Source organism: Clupea harengus, chromosome 13, assembly GCF_900700415.2.
Source record: "Clupea harengus chromosome 13, Ch_v2.0.2, whole genome shotgun sequence".
Taxonomy (NCBI): domain Eukaryota; kingdom Metazoa; phylum Chordata; class Actinopteri; order Clupeiformes; family Clupeidae; genus Clupea; species Clupea harengus.
Genome location: NC_045164.1, coordinates 23,613,855 through 23,627,640, shown reverse-complemented (window position 1 = coordinate 23,627,640; position 13,786 = coordinate 23,613,855). Strand labels below are relative to the sequence as shown.

The window sequence follows — 13,786 nt, the reverse complement described above, 5'->3', positions numbered from 1 at the left end:
GTGTTGCAGAATAGCAGGGGTGCTCCTTTTCTTTCAGTGCCATTCGTCTCGTGCTCTGGCTTCTTGCGCTCGCTCCCCACCTTTGAGCTGCATGATCTATTGTGCATTGTTTATCGCTAGCCATGGTCACTTCTCTGGAATGCAATTGGCTGGAACTACGTTGTGTGGGTCTTGCTCCCTTTTTTTTTCCCTCGTCTCTCGCTCTCCCGTCTCTGTCTCTGTCTCTCTGTCTCTCTCTCTCTCTCTCTCTCTCTCTCTCTCTCTCTCTCTCTCTCTCTCTCGCACAGATTCCTTTGAAGCGAGGCAGGAGCAGGGCTGCCCAGTTTAGCGCGTCTCTCATTTCCTCTCTCAGGCTTCCTTCACTATGCATGCATCTGAATAAGAATAGGGGCTGTATTGTTCTGTAGGAGTGGCGATGGAGATCTGAGTCCACTGGTTAACGCGTACTGGATATAAGACCTTTTGTGATTTTTAGATATATGTTTATGTGGCTTTTTTATCTGAGGGGAATGATGTGCTTCATATTCTGCATGTAGGCGAGGGTGCATTTCTTAAGCATTTCACTTCTATTATATTTCTTTCTCTGCATTGGTTTTCAGTTGATGCTTTTTATTATTTTGTGTATTTTAAGAATGGTACAATTTTCGATATTGCTTCCTAATTAACCTCCTAATTAATTAACCTCACATTGTGTTAAATGTGATGCTTGATATGATCTATATTTGTCAAATGTTATTTACAAATGTACGTATTTTCCATGTAAAATTATTTGATATTATATTACATTATTTTATATTATATTATACTGTAGTCGAGGCATGTGTTTGCCATGTGTGTCTTTCCAGTATAGAGTTTAGCCAGTAGCCCTCTCTCTGACCCCCTGCCCATGCTGGCGTGCACACAGTGCTCCATGCTGAGTGGACCCTGCTCTTTGCATTAAGTTGGAGTTCAAGAGCCCGTGGCGTCGCCATCAGTTGAGTGACTGGAGCAATGAGTCGGAGCAAACTCCGGCGCGGCGCTGACCAGGGAAGCCGTGCGTGTCAGCTATTTGGCCTGGCTCCTGGACTGGTGTTATTAGGCCCCCCCGTTTTTTTTTTATGGAGCCACTCAGACTGTACACGAGGCACAATATGTCAAAGGAAGTTAAAGCCGGTCCCGGCTCTCAATCACTGTTCCCGCTCATTTAGCTTGTGTTGTGCTCTGTGCTGTGACACGACTGGGCAACAGGCCGGACCGTTGCTGGAACCCCACCAGCTCTGCCATTTTATCCGCCGCCAAATAGTTAAAAGATTATGCATTGTTTGGAGACTGGCTGCCAGTGGGTGAAGAGCCGGGCCAAAAATTGTCAAAAGCAAATAGACAGTCCAGCACTTAGTGGTCTGTGTCTGGTTTCACAGGATTTCAGCACTGTGTGTTGGCTAATTTGCGCCCGAAAGACTGGACAGGAGTTGCAGTCTGCCTTATCAACGTGCGTCTGGGGCTCCTCACACATCCGCAGGTGTGTGTGTGTGTGTGTGTGTGTGTGTGTGTGTGTGTGTGTGTGTGTGTGTGTGTGTGTGTGTGTGTTTGACTGTGCTTTGGTGTTAGGTGGTACATTATGGGTAATTTGCCGTATCGCGCATCGGACCGAACTGCTTCCACATGGAGGTGAAGCACTGAGTGCGAAGTCTTAGCCTGGATTACAGGACTTCAGAGATAGCTCTGAATCCAGCCTTCTGTCAGACACTGAATTGATCGGATTAGAAAGGGTGGGCTCCATCCCTAAGGGGAGACCATGCAAGTTGTGTATAATTGACTTTTTTTTTCCCCCTGCACATCTTGTGGGCTTGGCTATTGCTGGCGAAAGGGGAATACCTCGGAGGGTAAATATCTGAGAGGACAGGGGTTTGATCAGTCTGGTGGAGGCTTAAGAAGAGATCAATATCTTCACTGTTGAGTTTCAACAGGAGACCAAGTGAATAGTACAGAGACCAAATGTGTGTGTGTGTGTGTGTGTGTGTGTGTGTGTTCAGTTGTAATGCCTGACCCGTAAATCTAGCTGGGTCTAAGAGGCTTTCACACAGGTGTTATGTCAGTGAAAGGTCTTGTTTGGTGTCAAATTATATTTTTCCTCTTTCCCTGCTTGTTATAAAGGCAGTGTGTTTACCGCCACAAAGAAGGATAATGGCTGGGGTAAACCTACAGGCCAGGTATGATTGCCATGCAAATCATTTGAAGTAACAGTTCAGCGCTAAAACACTGAAAGAAAACCTCGGCTACTGCGAACCTATCACACGTGCAAAACAGTGTGTATATGTTCGCATGGCATATATAATTGTATATAGAGGTCACAGTTACGACATATATATAAATATATACATGTATTTTCTATCATGCTCAATCTTGTGTGTATATATATTTATTAATTATATTTATTTATAATATGTGTGTGTGTGTGTGTGTGTGTGTGTGTGTGTGTGTGTGTGTGTGTATTTGCGTCTTCTTTCCCTAGTAGCTAGCTGGCCTTGATCTGTCTGCTCCAACTGCATTTGCAAAGTTTTCTTGGGTTGTTTTTCCATTTGATCATGACCTAATGTGCCACCCCAGTGCAGTACACTCCAAAAGCAATATGTTGGCCTGTTGCCCTAGAACAGCTGTTTAGTGCACTAACATATTAACTGTGGACGTTTTCAGAATGTATCTTTAGGCATTAAACTGATTTGATAATTAACACGTTCACCGTAAATAAATATAAAAGCAGTTGGGAGGAGGGTTGAAAGGCTACTCGTAATTATACTGTGAGGTAAGCTATTTATGAATTTGACCTGGGGACTTAATTATCATCACAACCCAGATACTATTCACCTCTACCTCATACTGTGGCAATATCCAGCGTGTTTGTCAAATCCTTTGGCAGGAACCAACAAGCAAATATAAAAATCAAATTCTGACATTAATTTGTTCACCGCATTGCTGAAATTAATCTATCAGCGAGACAAATTATGAATGTGTTAATCCCTTACTTTTGCGAAAGATTGTTAGTGATGTCATTTTGAGAGGAGTGATATATGTCATTTTAATTATAAAATCGGGTATGCATTGCCAGTAATCACTTAGCATTGTTAGAATTATTATATTTTTTCTATATTCAGTCAGTGTGCAACAATTTTCAAAATAAGTGATTGATTTTCAGGCATAAATATGAGATGCCGCTGGTCTTTCGCAAATAACGTGGAATTATGAAGGCTGCTGAGGATCAACCTCATTAATTAATTAATTGTTTACTTGCTGGAAGGCTGGGAGAATGGACTTGCTAAAAAAAGGAGTTCAGCCCCCTCTTTTCGTTCTTTCTCAAGGCAGAGTTGATGCCTATAAACAGGATGACTGCACTGTAACCTGGAACTGGTCAGCGGAGTGAAAAAAAGCAAACAAACACCTCGGCCTGAAGAAAGGAGGAGAGAGAGAGAGCAAAAAAAAAAAACATATTTAAAAATCATTATTAATTTAATGAGCCTATTTCATCTTCGAATAACTGCTCGTTATTTCAGGGCCTCCGTGAAATATTGCAATTCTCCACATAACCATCTGCAGAAACGGACCTCTACCGTTTTGGCAAAGAATTAGGTTCAGCTTAATGGATCAATTCTTTTATTATTAAAGCCAGTCTTGGTGGTGCGAAGAGAAATACATTCAGCATTGATCTCTCTCCAACCTTTTATTGCCATTAGTCCACTGGCTGTTCGCACTCACCAGATATGCTCACAAGAATAAAGATTTCACAAAGTGACCCAGGTATAAATAACCTCATTCAGAGCACAGTGTGTTTTTTTTCCCCCTATGAGACAGGCTACACAAAAGTAAACACACTGGCCAGCACAAAACTCTTGAGTTTTCTAACTAGCTCTGCAAAATGGCAACATACGGATGCTACCCTAAGTCATTAAAATTGGTCTACTCAGCCAAAGCTTTGATACCTTCCAAAAGTATGTCTTTTTTTTTTTTTGTCTCCTCAAAAAATCTTTTCATGGTGTGTGTTAAATCAAGAGGCATTCACACAGTCTGGAGAAGCCCGATCTGTCATAAATTGTGTGCATGCGTGCCTTGCATTTCGATTTGGACCGGGAAAAGTTTTTTCCCCCCCAACCTTATTTTGGGAGTTTAATTTTCGGAAGCGATAAGAGGATAAGACTTCGTTTTGGGCTGTGGGCCTCTGATTAAGCCTTAATAGCTCTGACATTTTACACATTTCTAATGAGGCCTCGATGTAGATGATGTTCTTGTCTCTGGTCTTGAGTTGTTCTTCTTAGGCTACGTTGAAAAAGAATGTAGTGAGTAGAACAATAATGTAGTAGAACAATAGTTTAGTGCACTTGTCTTTGTTCAATTTCACAGTCAAGTGAAATGATCTTTCTTTGACACCATGTCGTTTTTTACTGGTGTCATGGCCTCAATAATAATAAGTAAAATAGTAAAATACTTGAAAAAAAAAAAAAAAAAGTTGAATTGAAAGTGGGTATAGTGGATACTCTTTTGTACTAATGATACCCTCTAGCATACAACTATTTTATATCCGACAAATTGTTACAAATATCTGACTCATGGATTTGTTTTATTTTCCCAGTACATGCTCTTTGCTGTGTCATTTGATGTATTTTTACCTAAAAAGCAGAGGTTTTTGATGCTTATTTCTGAAACAAACACAAAACAACACCGCACCTAGCTCAGAACATGGAAGGCAGCCCATATTGACCAAGCGACTAAAACTGAACCCAACAGTTCAGCGTGTAATGATCGCCACTCACTCAGAGGCCTAGGGGCCCTTACCCTGGGGGCCCTCGATCGATCGGCCATCAATAGCTTTTTATTAAAATTGTTTGCAAGAAAATCAAAATCCATATTGTTTTCGTTGAAGGGGAGTGTGTGACATATTTAATTTATATATAAACGCAATGGGCAAATGAACACGGTGAATTATTGGCTGATAGGCATGATAGAATTAGCGCAAGCCACCACTGCTCGGGCCTCTATTGGTATAGCCACTGCAGATTGATTTCCATACGAGATGCTTTTGTGATGATCCTATTCCCCCCCTCCATCTCAAAACAGGTGAATTAACTATCATATTACCCTCCTATTAAGGTGAAATTAATAACATGAGTAATTATTATACTTCTTGATGGTATAATGATATGCTGTTGGGTCCCTATTGATTGTGCTGTGATGCACTTTGAGAAAATGCCAAGGGAGGATTGCTTATCGCTAATCTTTGGCAGTGTGTGTTTGTTGCTGCATGATATGCTCTGGAATGGTATAGGCCATGAAATAAAATCTGTGATATTTGTTTTTGTTGTTTTCTTCAAAAAAAACAAAAAAACAGCTTAGAATCCTTGCACCCCCACCATCCCACCCCATGCCAGCATAAGAGCAAAAACCTGTCACCATCCTGTTCTTTTTCTTCCTTGCTTTCTCTTCCTCTCTCTTCCTCTCTCCCTCCACCCTCCTCTGCATTGTTCTGTGCTTAAATAAGATCACTAATCTGCCTCACTGATAGACCATTAGACATATAATGGAATTTGAGAACGCATCCTTATTTAGACCTGTCACTCTGCCGGTATTTGAAAATAAACTGCCCACCTCTCTCCTCACTGCCGAATGAGTGAAGAAAAAGTCGGGGGGGGGGGGGGGGGGGGGGGGAGAGAGAAAACGGCAAACAGATAGGTGTTGAAAACACAGAGGGATATGCGGTGACTTACAATCCCTCGGTTTTATGTCTTATCTCCACAGACGACGTGGGAAATGAAAGTGCCGTGCCGGAGAGCCCTGCCACGCACCGGGGACTACAGTACTGCAACTGAGCTCTGGGATGGAGAGACAGGCTGCTGCCGCGTGATCCTGTTCAAATGACCTGCTGGCCCCAAAAGAAGAAGAAGAAAAAAAAGAGCAAGAGAGAGAGAGAGAGAGAAGGAGAAAGGTGAGCATGCGAACTGGGGACTATTCTACATTGATGCAAAAAAAAAAAAAAAAAAAAACTATGACTGGCATAGCGTTGAGTTTTATTTGATTAGTGATGCCCACTTTTTTTGGATGAAGGTGGAGCACGTTGGGTGGATGCTGGGGAGTGTGGAGGCCACAGTTGTTGATGTAGACATCAGGGACTGCATATCGTGAGTGTGCTGTATTACTAAGAGTCACCTGCGTAACCCTCTGTTAATTTTTATGAGCTGCAGGTGAAGTGTTGCTTTTTCCCTGTCTGTGGTTGGGTGTGTGTCGTGGTATGTGTGTGTGTGTCTGTGGTTGGGCGTGTGTCGTGGTGCGTGTGTCTCTTCCGCTGCACTTCCAAGTGCCAAGGGCAGAGCCTCTTGTGAACAGCTCATGCTGTATTGATCGCCCCTCTACTTGAATACCATATCCAAGACTTAGGAAGATAAATAATGTGTTTTCACAACAGCCTGGGCTCAAAGTACTGGGACCTTGTTTTTTTTTTCCCCCACTGTGTATTTTTGGATCAATTCTCCTCTTGATTTGTTCCTTCGTTTTCTCTTCCTCTTTTTTTAAATTATTTTTTTTACATTTTTGCCTTTCACGTGTCAAAATCTAAATATTGCAAATGCAGACTTGCCTGCAGTTACACATGCCTGCCAAAAGAGGGCAACATGATTTCAGAATTCCTCAGTGTATGCATCTATGATTGCAGGAGTGGAGTGTGTGTGTGTGTGTGTGTGTGTGTGGGGGGGGGGGGGGTAAACGTGTAAGTAACAATAATTTACATTAACGTTTGGAATGGCTTTCCTGCTTTGGCAGGCCTAAGGGCCAAAGGCATCCCACTCTCGCTAACAAAGGAGGGTGTTGTCACTTGCGTGAGATATTCAGAAACCAGGAATTAAGTTCTTTCTCAGTCACGGTGTCATCGTAAAACATTCCGAATGCTGACCGGAAAACAATGGAAAAATGAATTGTGCCCCTCTCCTGAAGAAGCCACTGTGATCTTCAGCCATGCTGATTTTAGAATCCACTTCTCAAGCAGCATGCATTTGCATCAAGCTAATTTGGTTACACTTCTTTGTTTTTTTTTCCTCATTTATGAGGCGTCTAATGGTTTCATGGAATTTATTGTGATTCCACACTTTCTGGAGCTTTTTAATCTTCTCGGGATCAGTCAACATTTTCTATGCTATGAGGAAACTGCAGCGTACGGACCATATTAACATAATTTCACTGCGGCTAGTTTTATAGTTTATTTTTAAATTTTACGCTGCTCTCCTCCTTTTAACTGTGGGAGAAGATCAAGAAATAGTTGTCCAGTTCTTATTTTCTATCACCAGCGGCGGCCACTCTATTTGTCGGTGAGCTGTAGAGTCTGAGAGTGCTGCCGTCTGGTCCTCCCCTGCTGCAGCGGTGTTCTCTCCTCATGTGCGTCTGTGGTGAAGCTCAATAGCGTGTGCTGCTGTCTTTGTCCCCTTTCGAGAGGGCCTGTAGGAGGCCGCAGGGTCAGCTGCAGTTCTCAATGACACCAGTAGAGGGAGACCTGTATGAGTAGGGCCTGCAGGTACTGGCAGTGTGTGGTGGCACATGACTGGGCAGAGGTGAAACTACTTTGATGTCTCATCTCAGTGGAGGATTTCTCCACTCAAAAATGCACTAGGTTGTGAAATACAATTCTTTAAAATATGACGCGTATTAATATGAAATCACTCGGAAACTTTGCTGTGATTTAAAAAAGGGCAGTAAATGTTTTATTGTACAGGCACGTGGGAAAATATTATCACTGTTATGACTGGCTGTTATGGCTGTTGTTATTTTCACTTAAAACTAGTGGTAATGATATGAGTGGCAGTTATAGCATTTGGAAGTTTTTCTGATTTGCAGAATAAATTACTTTTCTTTTTTCCTCCAGTGATTTTTTTTTCTCCTCCTCATATCACGAGGGCCCGAGACTCTTATCACTTCTGTCAGTTTCATTTCCATAACTGTAATGCACATGTAGAACAATTCAATTAGGTCGGACATGCTGTACAATTAGAGTTTCCTGTTATGGAATGTAATGGTAAATTACTTGCATATTTGCCAGTCATTTGTAAGTACGCTCAGCCCATTCCATTTGTCTGTGAAGAGTCTGCACAGAAAATAATAGATGATCGACACTGTGGACTTCGTTGTTGTTCTAAGCACATTGTTTCAAGCACATTATTCTAAGCACACTGTTCTAAGCACATTGTTCTAAGCACATTGTTCTAAGCACACTGTTCTAAGCACATTGTTCTAAGCTCTAAGCACACTGTTCTAAGCACACTGTTCTAAGCACACAGCACATTGTTCTAAGCACACTGTTCTAAGCACACTGTTCTAAGCACATTGTTCTAAGCTCTAAGCACATTGTTCTAAGCACACTGTTCTAAGCACATTGTTCTAAGCACATTGTTCTAAGCACACTGTTCTAAGCACATTGTTTTATTGTTCTAAGCACACTGTTCTAAGCACACTGTTCTAAGCACACTGTTCTAAGCACATTGTTCTAAGCACATTGTTCTAAGCACATTGGCCAATGCAATAGAATGTCATGGTCGTTCGGAATGTCCTTTCCTACTAAGGCATGTTCTACTCTTAATAACATGTCTAAGCATTTTTTTTTTTTTTCATTTTATCATTAACTGATTTGTGCACACTGTTGAAACACACTGTTTTTAATCACCAAATATTGTTTTCAGAATATCTTTTTTGGGCCAAAATGCTTCTTTCTTCTAAATCTTGACAAGTAACGTGGTACAATACTTGTTATGTTCAGGAATTAATTCAAGCACAGACACCCCCAGTGTGTGTTCGACAAAATACCATACTTCAAAACAAACCCCGCCCGCAACAGATGTTCCGAAAAAAATATTACAATTTTCGCAATTGTTGTTTCCACCCAACTGTTTTCTTTGTAATACAATTAATATGGAATTCACTCTTATTGCACAGATTTGCTGAAGTAGACATTTTTGTGCATTGTTAAACAGCAACAAAACAAAAGTGTGTCTCACTTTTCACAGAACACAAAGCTAATTGATTATCACAAGCTTTGAACAGATCTGCAAATGAGTATCCGACAATAATTTACATCTGTAGAGCACCGTGCTATGTAAGCTATCCAAACACAAGCACCAGTGAGTTGACATGCATGGCGGTTAATTACAGCATGTTTACTTGCACCTATGTTGAGAATGATTTTCATTTTTTCATTGCTTATCCTCACTTTCAGCGTTCGTGCACAGTATTAGAGTTCAGAAAAGTGCACTCTCAGCTGCTCCATACGTTGGAGCCATTTAAACAACCTCCTTTCTAAAATATCAAATGATTTTTTTTTTCTATCACATTATTTTCTATTCATGGTCTTAATCCTAAAAAGGTTGGGAAATACTGGGGTGAATGATTTATCTTATGTGTTTCCCTGTATTTGTGTCTGTGTGTGTGTGTGTGTGTGTGTGAGAGAGAGAGAGTGTGTGTTTGTCTGTCTGTGTGAGTGTGTGTGTGTGTGTGTGTGTGTGAGAGAGAGCGTGTGTGTTTGTCTGTGTGAGTGTGTGTTTGTCTGTGTGAGTTTGTGTGTGAGAGAGAGAGAGTTTGTCTGTGTGAGTGTGTGTTTGTCTGTGTGAGTGTGTGTGTGTGTGTGTGTGAGAGAGAGAGAGAGAGAGAGAGAGAGAGAGAGAGAGAGAGAGAGAGAGAGAGAGAGAGAGAGAGAGAGAGAGAGAGAGAGAGAGAGAGAGAGAGAGAGAGAGAGAGAGAGAGAGAGAGAGTGTTTGTCTGTGTGTGAGTGTGTGTGTGTGTGTGTGTGTGAGAGAGAGAGAGAGAGAGAGAGAGAGAGAGAGAGAGAGTGTTTGTCTGTGTGAGTGTGTGTTTGTGTGAGTGTGTGTGTGTGTGTGTTTTTGTGTGTTGCTGTAGTCTCCCTATTCTCCATTTCTGCACAACACAGCAATAGCCACTATAGAGGACTGATCCAAATATGTGTCTAATCTGAGCTGGCAGAACATTCTATGCTTAATTTTAGGCATAATCATTGTGGTGTGTGTGTGTGTGTGAGTGTGAGAGAGAGTGTGTGAGAGTGTGTGTGAGAGTGTGTGTGTGTGCATGTCTGTGTTGGGGGGAGCAATGGTTGAGGGGGTGGGGGGTGGTGGAATGATATTTGAAAGAGTGAGGGAGAGATGAAGAGAAAGAGTGGGGGAGAGAGAGAGAGAGAGAGAGAGAAAGATAGAGAGATGGTAGGAGAGAGAACTTGAAGGTGATTAGTTGTTCTGGAGAATCTTGGCCGAGAAGGCAGGAACACTAATCCTTGCTTTGGTTGGAGCCATTTTGCGCAGTAGGTCCCTGATTCCGCCCCCTCTCAATTTTAAGACCCGTGTCAAGCTCAAGCTCCTCTCCTGCGCTTCGCTGCTCTCATTTCCCATGCCTTCTGGCGAGCCCTGCTATTTATAAGAAATCATTTTTCTTCTTGCTTTTATTTAATTCTTTCTCGACTTGTTTGATTTTCTGCCCTGGTTAGGAAGGTGGCCAGATGAGTGGCAGGCTTCCAGAGGCCCTCCTCCTCCTCCTCTTTTACTTCTCCCTCCTCCTCCTCCTCCTCCTCCTCTTCCTCCTCCTCCTCCTCCTCCTCCTCCACCTCCTCCACCACACTGTGCTCAGCTGCCTGCTCACATTCCCTCACACCCACAATCCTTTGCCCTGCTCCGCTCTGCTCTTCTCTGCTCCGGCCCCAGCTGTCTGCCGCTACTGCACCTGAGATGCTCCCCATCACCCAGCGCCTCCTAAAACACTCACTCCTTCCTGCTCTCCCTCTCTGTCATTTCTGTGTCTGTCTGCCTCTCTCTCTCTCTCTCTCTCTCTCTCTCTCTCTCTCTCTCTCTCTCTCTCTCACTCTCTCTCTGTCTCACTCTCTCTCTCTCTCTGTCTCACTCTCTCTCTCTCTCTCTCTCTCTCTCTATCTCTATCTCTCTCTGTCTCACTCTCTCTCTCTCTCTCTCTCTCTCTCTCTCTGTCTCACTCTCTCTCTCTCTCTCTATCTCTCTCTCTGGATATTAAAACACACATTGAAGGCATATTCTCTCTCTCTCTCTCTCTCTCTCTCTCTCTCTCTCTCTCTCTTTCTCTGTCACCCACACACCCACACACCCACCCACATGTGCACACACCCACACACACACACACACACACACACACACACACACACACACACACACACACACACACACACACACAAATAAACAAATACACCAGACAGACTTACTCTCTCTGAACTCGGCTACACATCGGATTTCCAGTGCTGTATTTGAGATACAGATCAACCTAGTGATTTATCGTAGACTGTACTGTGTGTGCAAGGATTGTGTTGTTTGTGCCCGCAGCATATACGTCCACTGTCTGTGAAATAACTCTTGCGCGCGTGTTTAATCAACCTATTTGTGAGAATTAAAGTAAGCTACGAGGCTTTTACAGTGATTCATTGTGGGTATTGTAGTAGTGTTGGCCATGTCTTGATACTCAATAATCATGCTCAATAATCCTTTATTGCTGAGCTTAGCAAGAGTGCCCTTTTGATGGAGGGGTGTTTAAAAATGCAATTGCCTAAAAACATAAAAATAGATTTTTGTTCTCTCGATACTCTTTTTGTTATAGGGAGAGACTCTGAACACACTGTTACAGCTTTTTTACTGACAGAGACGTGACTTTTTTTTTTCATCCCGTAAAATATTCTCCATAACGACTCAGCTTTTGGTAAGTCATCTAAGCCTCCATTAAGAATAGTGATACTACACACAACCTTCAGCAGATTGTGTGTCAGACAAAGACAGCACACAGTCTTCTGTAAATGAACACCCAAAGACAATTTACAAGGCCAGCCCCCATTATCTGACATGGCTGCTTCCAGCACGGGATTCCCAATCCTGAAAGCTGAAGGCCGAAAGTGCCATGATCACGATTAGTGTTTGCTCACTGCTAGACTAGGGCACTGTAAGGCCAAGTGCGACAGGCAGATGAGACGGGACAAATGGTGTGCTACCTGCTGCTGCTCAAATGTTTCATATTACCAACTTTTATTGTGCACTCAGTCATAGCAGTGCTTTCCCCTTACAACTGCTCTCTCTCTCTCTCTCTTTCTCTGTCTCTCTCTCTCTCTCTCTCTCTCTTTTTCCGTCTCTCTTTCTCTCTCTCCCTCTCTCTCTCTCCCTCTCTCTCTCTCTCTCTCTCTCTCTCTCTCTGTTCCTCTCTTCCTTGGTTAGCCCCCCCAACAGTCAGTAAAATTAATTTCCCTGACCTTTGAGTTTCCAGAGCGACGGGGCTCAAATTCCTTCCTTTATTATTGGGCCGTTTTATTTTACTATAAAATACATGCAACAGGATAACGAGGGCTGGGGGAATCTGCTTATTGATTTTTATTTCATGGCTAGAAATAATAATTAAAGCAGAGCAGCACCTGGTCGTTTGGGCGCGATGGCTCCGAGACCCTGACTGAAGTTATAACTCCGGCTCATGCAGCCCAGCCAGAACACGTGCTGAACATTCACACACACACACACACAGACACACACACACACACACACACACACACACACACACACACACACACACACACACACACATTCACCCACACACACACACACACACACTCTCTCTCACACACCACACACACACACACACACACATAGCCACGTCGAAAGGACCCCATACGACCTACAAAATGGTCCCTTCAAATGGTACCAGGTGGAAGTGTTTCCAGTAAACAAGAATGTAAAGATTCACAACCCCCCCCCCCACACACACACACACACACGAATACACACACACACACACACTCACACACACACTTCCACTCTTGCCAAGCTCCCAGCTTCTTTTCTCCCCTTTATTTAAGGCCCCAAGCTGTGCATATTTACCTGGAGCTAAAACTCACGAACATCAAAACTGTCCTCGCCAGATGCCTTTCTCGAACATGTCAAGCCTGGTTATTTATAGATCTCCAAGCCTCTGATGTGAAGGCTGTTGTTCTCCACAGCCCGTCACAATGATTGGACTGTCTGCTCGTTTGCATGTGTTACTTCCTGGTAGGTAGCACATGGCTAGGTCACGGAACAAACCAAGGTTTTATTTTGTGCTTTTTTCACACCGAATGCTCAGTACACCATCCTCCCCGCTGCCAGGCGACTCAAAGAGAAAGTTAAGCCGGGAAAGGACTTATCAGGGACTGCGTTCACCTTTGTGTCGCTGCTAAATGGCGGGGAATTGAGTGATGTGCTCGACATCCCTCTCCTAAAAAGAAAGTTGCTCGATTCGTGTTTTTTTCTTTTTCTTTTTTTTTTCTTCCCTCTCCCTTTCTTTCCAAAAGTGTCGCCTTTTAAGCGGCGCCACCCCGTGTCCTTGCCGGGGCCCGTCGCCATCAATCGCAGGCCGATGGGCACCGCAGACAGCGGTCAGATTAATGAACTGAAACTTTTAGTGGTGTGCCAGTCGCCCTGACGTGCCGAAAGAACCCTCCATCCACTGCCCCCTTCGCTAATGCAGCTCGCCGACAGGAACGAGGAAGACAGCCCGCGCCCGCCACGACTCTCTGATAGATATTGATACATATTTTAATGAATGCCCGAGCTGGATGGCGCCCCCTAAAACGGCGCTCTTGTAATGCGGGCTGACAGTATATTTGTACTAATAACCCCCTCTAAAAGTGGTAATAAAATAGTGGGTGCTCCACTGTAGCCGTGATTAATGTGGCTGGAGTAATTAAATTCCATTAGGCCTCAGTTCACCTGCCCACAGAGGAGGGTGCCAGGGCTGCTAGGAGACA

At 43.3% G+C, this 13,786-nt stretch overlaps 1 long non-coding RNA gene across 2 annotated transcripts in view; it reads left to right on the top strand.

The window, feature by feature from the left end:
- LOC116223328 overlaps positions 1-13,786 on the top strand; it is a 142,641-nt gene that overhangs the window by 578 nt on the left and 128,277 nt on the right. For both annotated transcript variants that reach the window (XR_006152747.1, XR_006152748.1), the window contains exon 2: positions 5,764-5,950. This is a non-coding gene — a long non-coding RNA (uncharacterized LOC116223328). The remainder of the gene's footprint in view (positions 1-5,763; positions 5,951-13,786) is intronic.